This window comes from Acomys russatus, chromosome 23 (assembly GCF_903995435.1).
Source record: "Acomys russatus chromosome 23, mAcoRus1.1, whole genome shotgun sequence".
NCBI classification, from domain to species: Eukaryota; Metazoa; Chordata; class Mammalia; order Rodentia; family Muridae; genus Acomys; species Acomys russatus.
In genome coordinates, this window is record NC_067159.1 from 18,313,549 (window position 1) to 18,334,256 (window position 20,708).

Consider the following 20,708-nt stretch of genomic DNA (forward strand, 5'->3'; position numbering starts at 1 on the left):
CCACTCTTACAGCCTGAATATGAAGTGTCCCTGGCAGACTCACAGGAGAACTTTAGAGGGCGGGGCCTCGTTGGAGGAAGTAGGTGACTAGGGGTATGACTTTGTGGGTTATACCTGATGCCCAGCCCCTTTCCTCGTTCTCTGCTCTCTGTCCACCAGGCGATGATCAGCCTTCTTCTCCTCCACCTTCCCACTGAGGTGGGCTTGTGCCTCACCTCGAAGCAACAAGCCTGGGATGCACGCGTTAAACTCTCAAAATCCACGAGACAGAACAAATCCATCCTCCCTTAGGTTGTTCCTGTCAAATATTCTGTCACAGGAACAAGAAAACTAACACAACCACATGTGTCCGTGAGGATCTAGAACTGTATATTTCATACAACTAAGCCCAAAAGGCTTCCCAGGCATGAAGACATGAGGTAGCGAATGCCCCCTCGTGAGTACTAAAATCATGACAATGAGACCATCATCCAGGGAAGCCCTCTTGTTTTAAAGTGCAGACTTCTCTCAGGCCTGCCTCTTCAGTCCCCAAGTCTCACAGGGCCTTAGCATGAACAACATTAAAATAAATGCCACCAGCCCCTGCTCTACGGAATCCACCCAGGATCACTGAGGTGGCCCATGCATCTCTCCAACCCGGTACATGCAAATGGCAGAATCCTTGTTCCTAGTCATAGTTATATGGTTTTTGGTATATGAACTTTTAAGGAAAAAAAAAAAAAAACAAGATGATGACTAGGGCTGGAGAGGAAAGCAATTCCAGTTATCTGCAAAGAATGAGCTACAGATATCCACAGAAAGTACATCTATTTTAAAAAAAAGAGAGAGAGAGAGCATACACCAAGAAAGTCTGCAAAGGGCTGGTAGACATCATAAAACTTTGAAAGCTTTGTCCTTGGAACCAAAGGCTTGGCTCTCAGAATTCTTAAATGTCAAGGTGCTTAATTTGTAAATGGCCGTTTCCTGAAGACGGATTTAAATTTTAATTGTCATAAACACAAGCAAAAAATGTTTAAATTCTTATGTTTTGCAACATTTTTCTTACTCATATCCTCCCATTCTATTCAGCGACTATAAAAACAATATCTTCATTCAACTTTCTAATTTAAAAATAAATAGGAAAAAGCCACACATTTCTGAGATGCACAAACAATCCCACTTTTGTTCTAGCTTTCAGAAACAGAAATGCTCAGCGTGCAACAATTGCTGACATTAAATAGGCAAGCCTGTGTTACAAAGCAGAAATCCGACTGTGTTCTTGACGGCCTGGGTCTTGGTCTACTTTAAATCTACCATGCTCAGTATCCTAATTAAAGCACAATAGTAAGACTGTATGTTGTCTCCTGCACACTCTGGTTGAACCCAGTGTAAAGAAAAACAAGACATTCTTCCTGCCCGTTGAATCCAATAGAAGTCACAGGCCACAAGGTCAACGATGAAGAATAGACTACTTCTGCCTAACAAAGATGGAGACAGGTGCACTCTAAGAGGGAAGCAAACTTGGGCCTCACATCTCCACCTGATCACTTATTTCTATCCGGCATCTTCTGAAGAACCAGGTCTAGAAATGACTGCGGTTGGTTGGTTTGAGGTTGTGTTTGCTCTGAAAGGCCCTCATGAGACGTCTCTATATTTCCATTTGGAGTTTGGGCTGAGTGGATAGATGACAAGCAGCAGACATGACTGTATTTATCTCAAAATTTATTTGGATGAGAAATTCTCCTTCCATCCCTTTCATGGACACAATCAGAGTGGAGCCTCTTTGATGGGCAATTTGGGAGAACTGCAGACATTAGCCACATGTGTCTCCCCAGTTAATATGATGAGAAGCAGAATTTTCATAATCAACCTGAATAAATGCCTTTCTAGAGCTGATAATATGCCTGGGACAGTTGCACGTCCCTTGCTAGCACTGTTTCAATGACACTGTGGCCTTCTTTTGCCTGAGGCAAGCCCATGTGCCAACAGAGCCATCACTGAGAATTAAATCATAAGGACATAAAACAAACCTTTGCCAAGCAAACCAAAGAAAACTACACCAATGAGCTCATACCCAATGAAGGGGGAAGGGACAAAATGGGGCTGAGAGTCCCTAAGTCCCTCATATTACAGAAGCAACCACAGGTTACATGTTACAGCACAGGCAAGCATACGCCTGGGTTTGACCTATCATCTACTCTAGGTAAAACTCAAAATCAGAACCAAAGAGGAACGAATCAGAACATGTTTATGACCAAGATGCTGGTGACAGTGATAAGTCATGATTTAACATTTTGTATGATAATTCTTTCATTTATAAATGAACTACACTTCAAATTTTACTTATAAATTAGGCAAATATCTCAAACTCTGGGAACACTTTTCCCCAGGTCAAAGTTCAAAGTTGAAGCTAGTGATGGCTGCCAGTCTAACAACCTGAGTTCAATCCCCAGAAACCATGTGAAAATGAAAGGAGAAACAGACACTGTAACATTGACCTATGACCTCCGTGTTTACCAGGGCACATGCGTACCTGCCCTCACTCACACACAAAATAATAATAAATAAAAGCAAAGTTTTAAAAATATGGAAATCAATGAATATGTCTTCAGTGACTCTCAACTGAAATCTGAATTACCTCAAATGTTTTATAGTACTTTATTATATTTATATCAGTTTTACTTCAAAATGCGTAACTCTCCTCACTTTATTTGGCACTCATTTAGGACTGATTTAAAGCCTGAGGCAATGAGAGGCAAGGCAAAGATAAGAGGACAGAGTCTTCCTTACAATAACTAGTGGGAAATATTGAGAAGAAAACACTTTCTGAACACACATAGGAAGAAGACTGCTAAGCAGAGATGGAACTCAGGCAAGGGGCTGGGTGTTTTCCAAACAGTGGCCTGTAATCTGCCAATAGTGGAGAAAGTAGACTGGGCTATTCTAGTAACCAGACCAGGTGCCTGAGGAACTTTAAATGACAACACTGTTGCTGAAATTTTAGCAGAATGTACTGGGACGTGACCGTAATCCCAGCACCCAGAGGGCAATGCAGGGAGCTCACACGTTTGAAGCCAGCCTGGGTTGCATCACAAGACCTTATCCAAAAAAACCCAAATAAACAATAAATAACTTTAAAACAGTTTCCAATATATTTATCCTGTTCCTCTCTGAGCTTTACGCAGTTTTCAGGGGAGATGTTAGCACAAACTTTGTGCCGGCAGAGCCACACGGCATGCAAACTAAGTCTCGGGTCTCAAGTCTCCTAGTAACTTGTAAGCTCCTGTTCTTACTCAAGAACAGAAAGCGAACAATGAGCCCAGACAAGGAACTGGTTGTTCTCTTCCAGTATAAATACTGGAATACAAATACAAAAGAGTTGTTGCTTAGAGAATACAGGAGAAATAAGAGCTTGTCCTATTAGGCGTGTGTTTGCAGAACAGATCCTGTGGTCATTTGCCTGCGCATTATCCTGAACTTTGCAAACACATGCCACATGACAGGACTGTCCTTCAAGAAGATAAAAGAATTGATCCCTTTTAAGCATGCCAAGATTTTGTTTTCAAGTAACCAAGTTCCTACATATCATGGCTTACTAATTTCCACAAACAGAGCACTGACAAATAAAATGACCACAGACCTACTACATACACACTTACTCTATAGAATGCCCATCATCCCGCCTTGTAGCTACAGGGACCCCATCCCCATCCCCACACACCGTGCACCACCCCTAAGCCCGGTCGGGCTCACTTTAGTGAGCTACCCTCACTTGTCCTAGAAAACCCTCACACACACCCGCACCCCTGGTCAGCTCTTTCTCTCTCACCTCTCTGCTGAAGATCGGGTCTGCCAGTGAAAGGGAAATGAAGGGATGGAGACAGAAAAAGGAGTGTGGCAGAGAATTTCCCATAATTCCAACACAGACGATTCATATCTTGGTTGAACAAGGAGTTACCGACACAGGAACCACGGATAATGCCAAGACCAAGGCCAATATGCCTCTGACCTCGTGCAGCAGCCCACACGCATTTCTGATCTTTCAAGCCAGCAGGGGCTCCCAGTTTTCAGTACATAGCAAGCAACAACAAAAACCTTGAAGCTGTTTCAAGGTACAGCCACAGGGACCTGCGTGCTTGAGATGATTCAAACTCACAGCTCTGGCTGAGGACCACTGTTACAAACATCCAAGCTTTAAATACCATGGCTAGCCTGCAGACCTACAAATGAGCGTGTGTCTGTCAGATTTAACAAGAAAATCAAAGAAATTTTAAGACAGCATCAACAGGCTTTGCTAAGGCCCTTCACAGCTCAAAGTACCGCGTCCACCTCTTTGTTCACGAGGCGATTTGTAGACAGTGAGTTATATGTTCAGAACATAAAAGTGAGAACAGGAGAAGCAGACGTGTAAACAGTAACTGTCAGGGTGGAACAGTGTAAATCCAGTCATGAAGGTAAGTCATCAAACAGCAGGTGAGTTTAAAAGGATGCTAGGCCATCTGAACACCCTAACAGCATCTTGTGTCACGGAAAATGAAACCGGGACTCACCCTTACCTACCAGCTGAACAAACACCCCAGAGCTCACCCTCTGTGCTGCCCTCCACGCCACATGACAGCTACCTGGGTTTTGCCTTAGCTCCTTTCCCGCCGCACTCATTCCTACCGGGAAGCCTTTGGGACACGCTGGACCCAACATATTCTCAACTGTCAGCTGCTCAGAGACTTCCCTGATTCCAACATGAAGTAGGCAACCATCAGCCAGCACATGTCGCTAGCTTTTACACCGACGTTCCTCCCAGCAAAATATAAACTCAGAGGGGCAGGGATTCAAATCCTCTTGTTCATTGCTACTACCTGGGGTGGGGGGGGGGGGGGGAGTGTCTGGCACAAGTGCTCAAAAATACTTGTTCAATGGAAGAATGAACAAAGGCACCCAACTCGAGAGGGGACAAAGATTCCCCATTATAATGAATAAATGGCTTATTCCCACTTAAACTACCAGGGAATTCATTTTTGGGTTTGTTTTTTGGTTTTTGGTTTTTAGTTGCTTGGAATCTACTATGTACAAAAGCTTGGAACTCACAGAGCTCCCCCGCCTGCCTCTGCCTCCCAAGTGCCAGGATTAAAGGTGTATGCCACCAGAAAGGCCTCGTTTATTAAGTTTCAAGCTTGAGTGAGTCTAAGAATGATTCTGCTCCAAGCAACAAAAACGTTCCAATTATCACAACACTGCTGTGCTATCCATTAGCCAATTAAGAAAAGGGCATGAAAGAGAAAGAAAAAGCAACCGGAAGACAAGTAGTCTGATGAGAAGAAAGAGATGGAAGGAAGGGGAGAAAGAACACAACTAGAGAGAGAGGTCTAGTGAAATGACAAGAGATGCTGAGTGAGAAAAGAGGTAGCTGGCTGTTTTACACCACAGTACATACTGGGACTTTCCAACTAAAGCAAGGGCACTGGGTACTAGAATGCCAACTCTAGCATGAGGTCCTATGCCTCCTGGTTCTGCCTCCTCTAAAAAGTTCTGAGTCTCCTGGCACATTGAGGATGAGGACTGAGAAGGCTGGAGGCTCAGATAAGGAGCACGCCTCCCTAAGCCATGTCTGCTTCTCTGAAGAGTCTAAGTCCAGGGCCACTTAGGCAACTCCGAAGAGAAAACAATCCTCTGGTCTGCTAGAGTGGACAAGAAAAAAGTCAGAGGCCTCTGATGTCACCCTAAAGCTTATGAACCTAGGAGGTCTAGGCCAAACAACATTCCTTAAATCTCAAAGGAAGTTAATTGTAACAAAGTTGGAGTTTTGGTTTGTTTGTTTTTTGTTTGTTTGTTTGTTTGTTTTTGAGGCAGGGGATCATTATGCAGCCCTGGCTAGCCTGGAACTCACTCTGTAGATCAGGCTGGTCTTGAACTCAAAGTGATCCGCCTGCCTCTGCCTCCAGAGTGTGGGATTTGTAGACCACCACTCCCAACAGCGTAATAGAAGATCTTAATCAGCAAGTTCTTCCGATACAAAATCTAGTATCTAGTACATTTGTTAATCTCTGCGCTAATCATAGCAGCAGTCCAAAGCCAGGATATCCTTTAATTTTTTTTTTTTAATTTTTCCAAATACATACACTTTGCTGGAGATAGGAAAACAAATCTATTTTAGACCTTTTTAAAATGCTAACCCCATTTTTGTCATAATTTCCCTTACAATTCACTGAAGTATCTCCATGGAAGAAAAGACCTAAATTTAAAAACTGGCTCAAAAAAAAAAAAAAAAAAAAAATGTAGTTTACAATCAAAACTGAAAACTCACTTGCGGTCACTGAGAATTTTCTCAAAATATCAGACATATCTGAAAGGGAACATATTAATTCTTTACCACTTTCAGACTAATGGGATTTAAGACTTCCCTCATCCTAATGAAGACACACATTAGCATATTCTCCAGGGCTAGGTGCATTGTGGATCTACAACCCCCACATTTTAACGAGCAGGTGATTCAAATCACAAGCACTGAAGTGGAGTACTGGTGAGAGGAGTCAGAAGCCGGGGCTTGACATCAGAGCAGAGTGGCCTCCACTTACCCACAGGGGACGTCTGCCACCCAGAAGGAAGCTTGAAACCACGAAGACCAGAATGCTATATGTATTTTGCTTTTCTGTGCTGTTTTTCCCCCCGTTATTTCTTGTTTATTATTGCATTTGTGTATAATGTGTGCAGGCACAGGTGTGGGGCTCGGAGAGTGACTACGTGGAGTCAGTTCTCTCTTTCTACATTGATGTGGGTCGCAGGGATCAAACTTGGATAGCAAGCACGTTACCGGTGGAGCCGGTCGGCTGGCTCCCGGTGGTGTGTGTGTGTGTGTGTGTGATCATATAGATGAGATTAATATTTAACGTATTAGGCATAATAGAAGAGTAACAACAAAACTAATAATAATAGAAAAATTGTAACAGTGTGCTATAAAAGAAGCTACATGAATGGCTCTCAAAAACAGCCTCTTATACCATTCTACCCTATGTGACGCAGTGCCTGTGTGATTAGATGAAGCTGAGTGGATGACACAGGTGTAGTAGCATGGTAAGGATCACTAGAATATAAACGATGAGACAGGCTGACAGTAGATTAGGTACCAAGACAGAGAGTGGATAACTATCAGGCAGGTACGACACACAGTGTGGCTCTGCTGGACACAGGGATAACTCACAGCCTGAGCGGGACAGAACCAGACCGTAAGAAACTTCACGATGCTACGCAGACGTGTGCACAACTTAAAACTTATTATTTTGGAATTTTGCATTTAACACGTTTGGGCCAGTTTTGAATGAAATCTCAGAAAGGAGAGTGAGGCATAATGAGGGATCGGCTGTCACACGGGGTACCGTAATGAAGGACAGTCAGAGCAGGAAGTCCATCTGCCCTGTGTTTACATGGTCAACACAGGAGCATGCACCTCGGGGGACTCTGAGCCCCTGCAGGGAGGTTTCCTAAGCTCATTCATTTCCTCATTCACTAAAACCGCAGAGACGTGTAAGTTGAACACAGGGATGATAGGTATGAGTGAGAATCACCTTTTAGTCCAAAAACTCGCTCTCTCAGGGGAGAGACTACAGAGAAGTAACCTTGGGAAGCTCGCTGAAGTACACTAGAGGCAAACGCGTGAGCTTTGTTCCCAGTTTGGTGGTAAGAAAATGACATTTGAGCAATAGGGAGAGAAAGCCTGCAAAGGCCAGGGAGCAGAAACACCAGAAAGAGCCTGTCTAAAAGAAACGTTGTATTATTTTGATTAAATAAGAAATCCCCCCCCCCCAAACAAGCCCACTAAATGACTCACACCTTCGCCTGAAAGAATTGTAGGTCTGAGTCAGCCTGCAGGGTGTCCAGTCCCATAGAAAGGCGTGTCTCTCTGCTTAGTAGTTTGACGCTGTAAACCACAAATGTTACTTACCCCCTGCTATATAGCTTTATGGGGTCGTAGAGCAACTTTAAGTGTTTCCTTGAAGCAAAGGTGACACCAGCAAAGCTACTTACTTTTGTTAACCATGATTCTGCCACCAAACTAAATCTCCAGCTTTATTTTTTTATTTGTTTTTTGCTTTGTTTTGTTTTTTGTTTTTTATAATTTAGTTAATTTATTCAGATTACAACTCAATTGTTATCCCATCACTTGTATCCTCCCATTCCTCCCTCCCCGCCTCATTTTCACCCTATTCCCCTCCCCTAGGTCTATGACCAAGGGGGACCTCCTCCCCCACTATATGGTCATAGGCTATCAAGTCTCATCTTGGTAGCCTGCTTATTCTTTCTTTGAGTGCCACCAGGCTTCCCCATCAAGGGGAGGTGGTCAAATATGGAGCACCAGAGCTCATGTCAGAGTCAGTCCCTGCTCTCCACATAACTGTGGAGAATGTCCTGTCCATTGGGTAGATCAGAGTAGGGGTTCGATGTTTACTATTGTATTGTCCTTGGTTAGTGCAATAGTTTGAGCAGACTCCCCTGGGCCCCAATCCACCTATCACGATGTTCTTCTTGTAGGCTTCTAGGACCCTCTGTGTCCTTCTATTTCCCCATCTCCTATATTTCTCTTACCTAAAGTCTCAGTAGGATGTCCTCACATCTATCCCAATCTCCTGGTAAGTGAAGACTTTCGTTTCTCTGAGTGCCACCAGGCTTCCCCACTGAGGGGAAGTAGTCAAATATCGGGCACCAGAGTTCATGTCAGAGTCAGGCCCCGCTCTCCACACAACTGTGGAGACTGTCCTGTGCATTGGCTAGATCTGAGTAGGGGCTCAATGTTTACTGCTTGTATTGTCCTTGGTTAGTGCAGTAATTTGAGTAAACCCCCCCCCCCCGGCCCAGATCCACCCATCATGATGTTCTTCTTGTAGGTTTCTAGGACCCTCTGGAGAATGGGGAAAATCTCTAGCTTTAGGTCATTGTCTATTTTAAAAAAAAAAAAAAAAAAGCCTGGATCTACAAAATGGAAAGTCAAAAGCTCTTCAAGGTCCTGCCACGAAAAGCTAAGGAAGACAGGGCCAGGGCCAGGGCTGGACAGGGGAACAATGAGAAAAAAGCTAATAATGACGCAAGGAGGCAGAGACTGGAGGCTCAGTAAAGTTGGAGACTACACAAGGCTACAGAGCAAGACTTTGAAGTTGGGGGTTGAGGGGAAGGGAAAAAGAAAGGAAAAGAGGAAGTAAAGAGAGAAAAGGCCAAGACAGTAACTTAACCTGGGTTCTAGTGGCTCACAAAAGCACAGCTATGTTTACAATGTAGCAATCACATCTTAAGTTTCAAGTATCTTAGTGATGCTTACTGAACAAAATGAACAGGAGCTACAGTTTACTCCTCCTTAAAAATTACATATAGAGAGAGTTTTTAATTAATTTACCTTCCACAATGGAAAAAGGATATCATTTAATATATAATGTATAAGTGTATATAAATATAATTAAATGCATTTAATTGAATTGAATCTCTTTCTTTTGTGGAGGGAGGGGGTTGTTTGATTGGTTGGTTTGGGTAAAGGGTTTTGGAGGAGTTTGTTCTTTTGTCTGAGACAGGGTGTCATTAGGTAGACCAGGCTAGCCTGGCACTCAGTCACCCAGCCTCAGCCTCCAAATGCTGGAGCTACATATGCGTGTCACCACATTCACTTGTGGGGTGGAAGTCTTGAAATAAAATTCACACGTTAAAATTAAGCAAACCTAAAGCCATTGTAAACATAAAGGATAAGGCTCAAGGACATTTGGCCTCTCAACATCAATTTAACAGGCTCAGGCCCCAAGTTGACACACAAGGAAGGGCTTTCCTCATTCAGGTTATTCCTCACAGCCCATTTTGGCTGCAAGGAAAAGGGGAAGAAAAGCCTGAGAGAAGACTGAGGGTGACACAGTGATTCAAATGACACTGTGATAAAGATAAGTCTGCTTATCTGAGCACTTAAAGCAAACAGCTTTCCTTATGATCCCGGCATCAGCTGACAGGAAACCACCTGGAACTTGGCGTTATTTAGCAACGGGAGTGTCAGAGAAGTTCAAAATATTGGCAGTTTTCCTTCAGCTTGCTCATGTTAGCTGAGGGCTAAGTCTGAAAAAGCCAAACAATTAGCCACACACATTTGCTGCCAAAATCTAGGCCCTAAGAAACATGCAAACACATCCCCAGTCCTGATTTTGTTTTGTCGGAGACAGTTTTATCATGTAGCCCAGGCTAGCCTTCACTTCTCTGTACAGTAGAGAATGCCTGGGAAGTCCATTTCCTCCCGTCTCTAGCTTGCAAATGCTGGGATTACAGGCCTGTGCCACTGTGCCCTATGTGGTGCTAGACCTTGAACTCAAGAATGCTTGCATGCCAGGCAAGCATTCTGCCAACAGAGCTACCTCCCCACACTGCCTTTCCGCTCCACCCCCCCACCCCCAATAAAATAGAGCAAAAGAAAACAGCATGCCTCATACATCGTAATGTAAGTACTGCCTCACGGGTGGGAGATGGGGCTCAGTTGGTGAAGTGCTTGCCTAGCATGAACATTCACTGTCTCCAGCAGCGTGTGTAACTGTGTGTGGTGGCACACGCCTGTAATCCCAAGCCCTTGAGGAGGAGAGGCCGTTAGATCAGAAATCCAAGCTTGTCCTCAGCTACAATGTGACTCTGAGCCTGAGCTTCATGAGACCCTTGTCTCAAACAAGGAAGACGACAGACAGGCAGACAGACAGACAGACAGAGGGGGAGGGAGGAGAAAGAAGCTGCCTTACAAAGTCATGACCCTTCGGTTTCAATTATACACGTGTGAATGGGGTGAGTGTAAATATAGGGTAAAGAGGAGAGCAGACAATTTCTATGTTATGCTATCGTGAGTTACTAGCCTCGCCCACTTCCTTCTCCCATTCCTATCTCGCCTCCAGCTCAGAACCACCCTAAAGGCTGTGGTTGCGTCTGGCTGGAACACAGAGGCCGGTAGAAGTTCACCCAGTTAGCCAGAATCAACACTCAGCTCTTACGGGGAGGCGAGCCCACATGCCTGTATTTGCAACACCACAATACCACTTTCTCACAGGAACAGGCCAGCCTTCCTTCCGTGTGCTGTCTTCAATCCTTTAGCTGCTGTTATTCTGAGAGGAGCTCCTCAGTTACCTCGGACTGAGCAAAGCTACAGCCTAGGGACCTGGGTTCTGGTCTCTCTCTTCAAGCAATGGAACTAATCTTGGACAAGCCACCGGATCTACCCCCACGGCGTCTCTAGGAAGCCTGAGGCAGAGTTCTTCCGGCCACTTTCCTATGGAGACACTCCAGTGGCCCTGCAAGAATGGATTGAGTTTTCTGACATAGCATGTTTATTTCAAAACTAAGAGAAAACCATCATCCCATACACTCAGTGTTAAACTTTACCCCAGTGTGATTAAATAGCATCACTTTGCATAAAACTTGGAAGTTTCACTTTCTACCTCATATGTCCCAGTGAACTTGCCCTGCTGAAGAGCAAGCCTGTGGGCCTGCGTTAGAGCATGTCTGACTGTGAGCTAGCCCCATCCGGAGAGCTACACAAAATGGAACAGCAAATGCCAGGGATGCCCAAAGGCACGTGCTCAGGACATGGTCTCACAGAAGGTATGGCAAAGACAGCAAAAAGCCTTACCATAGGAAGTGTCATAGGAGTTTAAGGGGCTTCTTAATATTTACTTCCACAATGAATAAATGTAATAAAAATATGTAGTTATATACGCACAACTACACACAAACATACACACATACACACACACACACACACACACACACACACACACACACACACACGAGGTGGGAGCATAGGGGAGGGGAGAGTCTTACTCCATGGTTCAGACTGGCCTTGAGCCTGTGGCAATCCTCCTGTCTTAAGTCTCTGAAGTGCTAGGATAGCAGGTGTGAACCACCACTCCCCCGCCTCTTCTTTATACAATGTTGTTGTTTGTTTTTGTTATTGTTTTTGTTTTGTTGTTGTTGTTGTTGTTGTTGTTGTTGCATAATGGAGGGGTCACGTATAGAGTTCAGAAGACAACTGTGTGACTGTCCATTCTCTCCTCCCACATTTAAGTGAGTTCTAGTATCAAAATCAGGATGCCAGGTTTGTTCAGCAAGCACATTTACCGGCAGAGCGGTCACAGTAGTGGGGGCCGAGCCTAGACCTAGAGCATGCCAGGCAGCGCTCTATCAAGAAGTTCACTGTCACGTGGAGATTTGCTTGCAAGCTTACTGGAGCACAAAGGGAGCTTACGTTCAGCTTACCAGCAGACGCAGAGAAAAACGAAACACAGAAAGAGACTTAGGGAGCAAATTGAAAAAGATACATTCTGCAAACGAAACAGAAACAGCTACTTTTCCTAGCTCCCAGCTGGAGGGTACACACAAGGAGAGCTGACTTGGGATGGTGGTACTGTGCTTCCCGTAAGAGAGACTGAGGAAAACCTAGAATTTTTAAAGGAGTTTGAGATATTTCAAAGTCACGAAACCCCACAGGCTTCTAAGAACAGAGTGGCCCATTTACAGGCAATATCCCTATCAAGCCACTAAAGGAAGGAACTGCAAACAGGAAACCAGTCAGCCCCAGCCACGTCCCACCCCACCCTTCCTCTCCACATGATGCTACTGGTTAGACTTACAAGGAAGCCTCCCGGAAGGAGGGCAGCACTCATCTCTGACATCTGCTGAGCTACTACTGTCTTAATAAACGTTTGATATAAACGTCCTTATTATTTTGAACCAACATTTTTCTTGACAATTTCTGCCTACATTTTAAGTAACATGCTGAATCTACAAATCCAATAAGTTAAGGCAGTTCAGAAAGCACAATTCTCAGATGACTTCTAAGTTAATAAAGAAAGGAAGTAACATGGTTGGTAAGAACGGCAAAGCAAATGTGCAGTTAGTCAACCAGGTATCAATCAACACACGCACACTTACTTTAACCACTTTTAACTAGCACTCTCCTAACTGACCATGGAATGCCCAACCCCACTATGTACATCTACAACACTTACGCCTAAGGCTCATGGAACATTGTGGAAGGAGGGGCAGAAAGATTGCAAAGGCCAGAGAACCAGACCATCTGCTACGAGATAGCAGTCAGATATGGAGTTCAAAGCCAGCCCAGGCTACACAGTGAATTCTAGACCAGATTGAGCTGTATAGCACCCTACCTCAAAAACAAAAGAAACAACATCGAAAATAATGAAGTGGCCGTTCTTAGCAATTCCGTTTTCCAAAGTTGTAAAGCTCATATCCAGTGAACAGAAGGATGGCTCCTGGGCAAATAAAGGCTCCTGGGACGGAGCTTGACATCCGAATTAAACCCCTGGAAGCTGCTTGGTAGAAGGAGAGAAGAGAACAGAGTTCCACGGATTGTTCTCTGACCTGTACACTCAGGCTGCTGTCACACACACACACACACACACACACACACACACACACACACACGAATAAATATAAAATTTTAATGTGTGTATAAAACTTAAAAAAGAAAGAAGGCAGGAAGGAAGGAGGGAGGGAAAGAAAGGAAAGAAAGAAAGAAAGAAAAGAAAGCACCTAAAGATTAAAAATCCATTAAAAAAGAAAAAGAGCATTTGAAATCATGCCTCAGCATTCAGGCTAAGAACAAGTATAACATTTATAATTCAGAAAAAAATTTTTTTCAAATGCTATAAAAAAGTTTAGAAAATATTAACTGGTTAACAAACTGTATGGTGCCCTGATGGGTGAGATCTGCTGAACAGCAAACCATGTACCATACACAGGCTCAGAGATGGGGGTTCAGATGACTGCATCACAACCGCATGAAAGGAAACACTCTGAAGCTACACTTTTTGTTTGTTTCAAGACAGGGTTTCTCTGTGTAGCCCTGGCTGTCCTGGACTCTCACTCTGTAGACCAGGCTGGTCTCAACCCCACAGAGATCCACCTGCGTCTGCATCTCAAGTACTGGGATTACAGATGTGCACCACCACTGCCTGGCTCTGAAGCTACATTTTAAACTTGTTAGGTTTTGTTTTTTTAATTGTAAGAAGGGGGGAACCTTCTCCCTGCATACTTGCTAGATTATTCTCTTCTTAAGCTCCCTCACCTCCAATGTTTCCCCCTTATGTGACACTTCCTTACCAACTCTGCACGCTGGGATCAGCCATCCCAGTCCTTGCCTGGGTCCAGGCTTGGCCCCAGGTGTCCACAGTAACATCAGAAGGTAGGTGCTGTTCACCTTCAACTCTTGAAACTGTGCACCTGTCGCATGATCTCAGGCCCAAGGCGTGCTTTGAACGAGCTCTCATTTCTCCAGGCTTCATACCTATTGCACACTTTTCACAATTACTTATTGCTCCTATTATTGCTCACCGTGGTGTCAGGCAGGGTTCATAGAAGCTAAATAAATATTTACTAACCAAGACCTTACTACCCATCTCACAGGAGAGAAGTTCGTTTGGTATAAATAGATTCTTCCATTGAACATGAAAATCACATGCTAGGAGAAGAGATGGAAAAAGCTTATACTCTCATCTGAAGAACTCTATTAGGTAATAATTAGATTAGCAACCACCCGATTGCTACTGACCCACAGAAGGACTCATGTGCACAGTGGGGTAACAGGGACGATAGGGACACAGAAGCAGGGAGGTGGCTGTCTGGCATTCAGAAGCACAGTCTAAGGGTCTCAGAACAAGACCAGTAATAGGAGGTGGCACCTGACACAGAAAACCTGGGGAGGCCACACAACATTTCTCCCCCCCACCCCCGCGAATTTCCAGGGATCTATAAAACCTTAGAACACTATCAAGTGGTCTAGCCTGGTCTCCTTCAGCCTCCATAACTCTATTAAGCACAGTGTTGTTATCTCTGTTCCTAAAGATGGAAGAACGGGAGTTTAAATAAACAAAAGCTTGCTTGTGACATACACCTAGGAGTGGGTTCAAAGCTACATACACCGTGGCTGTGCTATGGTTGCTGCTTTCCAGCCAGATAGGGAATGACACCTTTCTAAGAAGGTGACTTACCAGCACAATAAAACCATATTAATAGCCACATGTGTAGGCTACAAAATAAAAGATAAACATACATATTTAGAAAGCCTCCAAATCCCAAGCTGGTCACCCCCAGAGCGGACCTAATGTCTGGCTCAAGCTACACCCAGTAAACTTATAATGTAGATCTCCAGCAAAGTAAAGGTTTAAAGGTAAGCTAAGGAGCCTGAAAAGCGCTTGCCACTGCTGTTTAAGCATACTCTCTGTCTCTGAAAACAATTTATTACTTCTTGCTTGCTATATAACTCAGGCTGGTTGGCCTTGAACTAGGTTGCCCAGGCGGGACTCAAGCTCACAGTCCTCTGCTTCAGCCTCCCAAATCCTGGGTGTATAGGTATGCACCCCCATAGCAAACTAAACTTTTTTTTTTTTTTTTTTTTTTTTGGTTTTTTGAGACAGGGTTTCTCTGTGTAGCCTTGGCTGTCCTGGACTTTGTAGACCAGGCTGGCCTCGAACTCACAGCGATCCACCTGCCTCTGCCTCTGCCTCCCGAGTGCTGGGTTTAAAGGCATGCGCCACCATACCCGGCTAAAATTCTTAATTCTTTAACTCTGAAGTTAATATTTAAACTTAAAAAAAATCATATTTATTATAACTTCTCATCCACATTTGTGTGTATTCATCACACAAACAGGTGCCGCCACCCCCACCACTACCCCATTTCTTCAGCCATCATGGCCTGGACCAAACTCTCCTTGGCCTAATTGTCATAGGCCTGTGAACTAAATATAGTAACATAGATAAGAACTTGGTCTTGAATTTCATGACAAGAGCTTCATTAGTATCCCTTTTTAACATTTACCTTTATTTTGATGTGTCTGAGTGCGTGTATATGTCTGTGTAGCATATTCATGCAGTGCCCACAGAGGCAAGAAGAGAGTGCCAGATCCCCCTGGAACTGGAATTACAGACCGTTGTAAGCTGCCCTGTGGGGGTTGGGACTCAAACTCAGGTCTTCTGGAAGAGCAGTCAGCGGTCTTAACCACTGTGGCATCTCTCCAGCCCTTCATTAATATAACTCTGAAAACTATATTCTTCAAGTCACATGAGCCTGTTTGGGTGCGCCCATAATCTAGGCATTCTGTTTCTACAACTGCACTGAGCAATGCACTGGACAAGAAATGGCTTATTGAAATGTGAGCCCTCCGATTCCAGGAGTCCAAGGTCACAGCTTGGAAAGTGAAGAGACCCTCTTACTATGTGTCACTATGATCTCCAGTGCCCTAACAATCCAGCAGCCTGGCCTTAAGACCACCCACAGAGTCATCCTTTCTGTGGTTTCCCTCTATTTTATCTCCTTTTTGAGCCTTACAAAAGTTCTAGAAAAGGGGGCTTTAAGTAGACTCTCCATGCTTGCAAATAAGGAAACAGACACAAAAGGCTTCTATGGCATACTGAAAATGACCTATAGAGGAAATACAAACAAACTCTGCCTCTGGAAGATAATCAATACCATGGAATTAGTTGCTTCAAAACAGTTCTGAGAGGAGATCTCTGTGCTGGTGTACTGCTTCCTAGCACACAGGACATCCTGGGTTATGCCCAGGCCTGCATAAACAGGTGGGCCTGGTGGCGTAAGACTATAATCCCAGGACTTGAGAGGCAGAGGGAGGAGGATCATGACTACACACAGCTTGTTACCCACCACCCATCGATTGATTTGTTGTTTTTAGTTCTTGAGTCTCTAATACTAAGTTATAGAATGTGTATTTTATCCCAACCAAGAAAAAAAAAATATTAGAAAAATGAAAGTGGTCGGTCGGTGGTGATGCACGCCTTTAGCCCCAGCACTTGGGAGGCAGAGGCAGGCAGATCTCTGTGAGTTCGAGGCCAGCCTGGTCTACAAATTGCGTCCAAGACAGTGAAGGCTACACAGAGATACCCTGTCTCAAAAAGAAGAAGAAGAAGAGGAGGAGGAGGAGGAGGAGGGGGAGGTGGAGGAGGAGGAGGAGGAGGAGGAGGAGGAAGAGGAGGAGGAGGAGAAGGAGGAGGAAGAGGAGAACAAAAAGGAAAGTGTATTCTTAAAAGAAGTCATTCTTGTTTATCATTCCAGCTATCACCTCGAATTCTCTATCAGCTGGATCACACAAGCCCTCAGATATTCTGGAAAGGAGGAAGACACCACTAACACTTTATGTCCTACTTGCCCCTTTACAGTGTGGGTTTATCCATTCAATGTGTATTTGTAGGCATCTGCCTTACAGCCAGTATGGCCCTGAACTGGATGTTTGGAACTCAAAGGCACCAACTAGGAAACAGTAGCTGCTCCCAGTACCTGCCCGCTTCCACACGCTTCCACACGCTTCCACACTGGGTGTCTTCCGTGTGGCCGCCTCTGGTCCTAGACCTACCCATGATTCAGGACAGCAGAAGCTTCCAGGACACTCCCGCTGCCTTATGGCCAGCATCCAACTCAACTAGCGAATGCCTGGACCTAACCCTTCATTATAAATATTTTATCACTCTCTAGACAATGAAGTGAGCAAAACAGATAAGGGCCCTACCCTTTGGTCTGGAATGAGGTAATACACAAGTGAACGCAGGAGCACATAAGGTAACTTCAAAGACTGGATGCCGGCAAGAAAATAAAATAACGAAGAGCTAGCTAGGAGGCGAACAAGGCGGGCAGGGCAGAGTCTGGGGGGGCAGGGGGGGAAGGCTCTCCAAGATGGGTCCAGAGGCGGAGGCCAGGGGGTGCGGCTGGCAGGCATGCAAAGGTCTGAAGTAAGAAGGTTCTAGATAAAGAGAGCCGAACTATCTGCTTCTGGTGAGAAAAGGCTATTTTCAGTTAGAAGGCCAGCAGCCAGCATGGATGGGACATCAGTGAGCACAGAGATCACTAGGCTACACGGGTCCCAATCAGAAAGATCCGATGCTGCTAAAAATAGTCAGCCGCCAGATTCAAACCAGGGGTCATGATATGATCTCATTTTTGCTGTTTGTTTTTTTTAAAGACCACACTGACAACTGCCAGGAATGTGAATTCAAAGGAAAACAAGAATACAAAAAAAGAAAGCAGAGGGGACAAATGCATGAATCTAAGGAAGTAATCAAAGGAAAAACAGGGCTGTGGCTTGGCCTAGGTAACAGCATTGAATGAAAAGGTGCATTCTGGTTCGATATGTGTTGCAGGAGTTAGAGCCAGTAACGCTTCTGATTAAGTGGGATGTGTAATGGGGGCACTAAGAAAGCAAAATGACTACTCACTTGTGATTTGGTTCATCAACAGTAAGAGTTAAGTTTTCTGAAGGGGATGGTTACTGAGGAAATAAATCCTGTTTGGGATAGGAGGAGAAAGGTATGTCTTGTCACAATGAATTTGTGACAATTTAGATATATAATATGGTGCTAGCCAACAGACAATTCGATGTTTGACCTTCATAACAATTTTGCACAGTAGGCAGGGCTGCCCTGGTACTATCCCAAATTTTATCAGTGAGAAAGCCAAAACTCAGAAGACTTGTCTCAAGGCATGAGCCAGTGCCTCCTGAGCATGGCTGATGGCACATTTAAAAAGGGATTCATCAGCTGGGTAGTGGTGGTGCACGCCTTTAATCCGAGGAGTTGGGAGGCAGAGTCCGAAGCCAGCAGGCAGGAAGCTCTCTATGAGTTCAAGGCCAGCCTGGTCTACAGAGCTATCTCCAGGACAGCCAGGGCTACACAGAGAAACCCTGTCTTGAAAAAGCAGAGAGAGAGAGAGAGAGAGGAGAGAGAGAGAGAGAGAGAGAGAGAGAGAGAGAGAGAGAGAGAGAGAGAGAGAGAGAGAGAGAGAGAGAGAGAGAGAGAGAGAGAGAGAGAGAGAGAGGGAGGGAGGGAGAATTGTTTATTGTTTTCACTCTCAGGGACAATTCTTTGATAAAACACATATACCTGTTTTGTCTCATGGGTTACATGGCTGCTCCCAGGTTAGAGACCTTTTCATACATGGAGAAGATTTGTTCATAAGATTGAGACTTACCCACCTAGCAACATTTAACACATAAGAATACTAACTGACTATGTATAGGTCCTATTACTATCTTAGAATGTGTCAACAATTTAAGTGCATAAAGATACAAGGGAAAAAAAGGCATGAATGTCTCTTTAAAAATGACCACAATCCTGAATGTCATTTTTATATAACAGTTTTGAAAAGGGCTTTTCTAAGGAGCACATTTACAAAATCAGAAAGGTCAGCTGGGAAATGGCCCATTCAAGGGTAATTGCTTTACACCCAGGACTGTGACTAGGTGTAAGACAAGCCTGTGCTATGGTCAGCACTTCTCCTACCAGGCCAGACCTGCCCTTTCCCGCTGAGTTGCTTTAAAGTGACAGAAGAGCCCATATTTTGTTTTATCTCAGGGTATTTTCTTGTGAGCCCAAGGCATGTGTAACAGCTAAACTTTATTTCAGAATTCTAGTGGTAACTGGTAAAATGAAAGCGTGATCTAAACAAAACTGGAGTGGCAGGTAGGAAGGTAGGAGGAAGGGAGGGAGGAGGAAGAAGATGGGGAGGGAGGAGGAAGAGATAAAGAGAGAGGAAAGGAGAAAGAGATAAAGAGAGGAAGGGAGGTGGGGTGGGGGATGGGTGACCTGACAGAGGTCCTTCATGACAAAGGACTTAGTCACAAAACATCAGGAAGCCCCATTGGAAAGACATGCTTGGTCGATGGCATGAGTCAAGAGACTAGCACAGGCTCTCCATATTTAATCATGCTGTCAGTCAAGCTACTATCAGTTCTCAGCGTAAGGTAAAAAATAGTATGCCCGCTTAATCAGCAACTAGCACTTCACATCAGCCCTTCCCGCCAGCAGCTGCCTTTTCTTGTATGCTCTTAAAAGAAAAGCCATAGCCTGCCTGCACCCACCATTAATTCTAGTCTCCTAAGACCTAGAAGGAAAGTTGGGGTGGGGGGGGGGGTATCATAGTATCCAACCCACCCATTTTACAACAAGGGAAATAAATAAAGCTAAGAGAAAGCAGGTGACCTGACCCCTTCAGTACAAAGCCCTTTCAGGGTGAAAAGGCTGGGTTTTATTGATTGTTGGCCTCTACTCCTTATACTCCACTGTGTTGTCTATAGAACAAGAAAGAAAACGGGGCCACAAGGACGGCTCCAGGCTTTAAAGAAGTGAACGTAACTAAGCAGCTAAGCTCCAGAAGCAAGGCCCAGGCTTACAGTGTGACTATCAGCTTGTCCTCTTCCCTGCCTGCAGTCTGATGGCCTGCCAGCAATACCGCTCCCCCTCCCCACCCTGGGAAATTTGGGGTTGGTAAGGCAGAGTGTGGTGCCTTCCATCAAGGTTTGCAAATAAGACCTGGAAAGGTCACACAGCAGCAAGCTTCAGGCTTCAGAGACACCCTGGCCTTTCCTGTGGATGGGGAGAAATGTCAACACCCTCCCTTGCCTGTCAATCAGCACATTCCTACATAGGCATCGCACACAGCTCTGAAGAGCTGCTAGGCCAGGTTACATGTACATTTTAGCCCTGATGACTTTTGTCTTCTTTTGGCACAGTCCCAGTAAAACCAGCAATTTCCAGAAACTGTGGCCTGCTCATATAGAACTTGTACAGACACATTTGTGCCTTCAGAGAACAAAACTACTCAAATTTACTTTTGTAAAGATCATAATGAGTGATTAGGGAGGTTATAATGTTTGCATGATTCATATTCCATTTTTTCTATGGCAAACATGTGTATAGCTGAATGCATGGATT

The 20,708-nt window shown here is 44.5% G+C and overlaps 1 protein-coding gene across 5 annotated transcripts in view; it reads right to left on the reverse strand.

Moving 5' to 3' along the window:
* Cdc14a (cell division cycle 14A) overlaps positions 1-20,708 on the reverse strand; it is a 160,239-nt gene that overhangs the window by 107,628 nt on the left and 31,903 nt on the right. The gene's annotated exons all lie outside the window — the stretch shown is intronic.